Raw genomic sequence first — 771 nt, 5'->3', positions numbered from 1 at the left:
GTCTTGTATAACGGTATAATCTCATTACTCTTCAACCTGCTCAGCTAAAAACAAATGATCATAATGGTCTTTGCCAAAGGGCCGAGGCGATGATTAGATAACACATGTATATTAAGTGCTTCATATGTAGTAAGCATGTTAGCTTTTCTAATTGGTGATGCAACTTACCTTTAATGAAATATGTAAAAGAATTGATAGCAAAAGAAAATAAAATTGTACCAAATAAGTTTGAATGCCTGTATTTAAGATAATGATTTAAAAAAAAAACTCTCTCTTTTCTTTTATCACCACAGAAATGATTCTTACTCTCTATCAATGGCCCTACATCAAACTGTCTGGCTCTAGACACAATGACAATAGAGTTAGCAAATAAAGGCATTTTGATTAGCTTATGGCACTTGTTTTATAGTTAAATTTCAAACTAACGGGGGTGGGAGGGAAAGCACAATCATTACATCTAGTGAGATCAGTGCTCATTAGTGGCAATTGAAGGCACCAAATATGACTGGGGATCTTCAGGGACAAGGCAACAACAATCCATTCAGTGATGGAGCTGCATTTATGCAAGTGGTACCCACACTGAGGTCAGTGGGCTGAGGTACTTTGCTTTGTTTCTAGGTGACATGGGACCTGCTATTCTGTAATCCATCAATATCAGCTGAAGAATTAATCAAACCACACTCCTGGTTCCACTTACGTGATGGCTGCATGGAAATGCTGGATACCAGAAGAGGATTATGTAATATGGAAAAAGTGAGAGGTAGTGCCATA

This window comes from Echinops telfairi, unplaced genomic scaffold (assembly GCF_000313985.2).
Source record: "Echinops telfairi isolate 266 unplaced genomic scaffold, ASM31398v2 ScPeMD7_7469;HRSCAF=8507_0, whole genome shotgun sequence".
Taxonomy (NCBI): domain Eukaryota; kingdom Metazoa; phylum Chordata; class Mammalia; order Afrosoricida; family Tenrecidae; genus Echinops; species Echinops telfairi.
The sequence above is the reverse complement of the archived record's forward strand: the minus strand, read 5'-3'. Positions refer to the sequence as shown.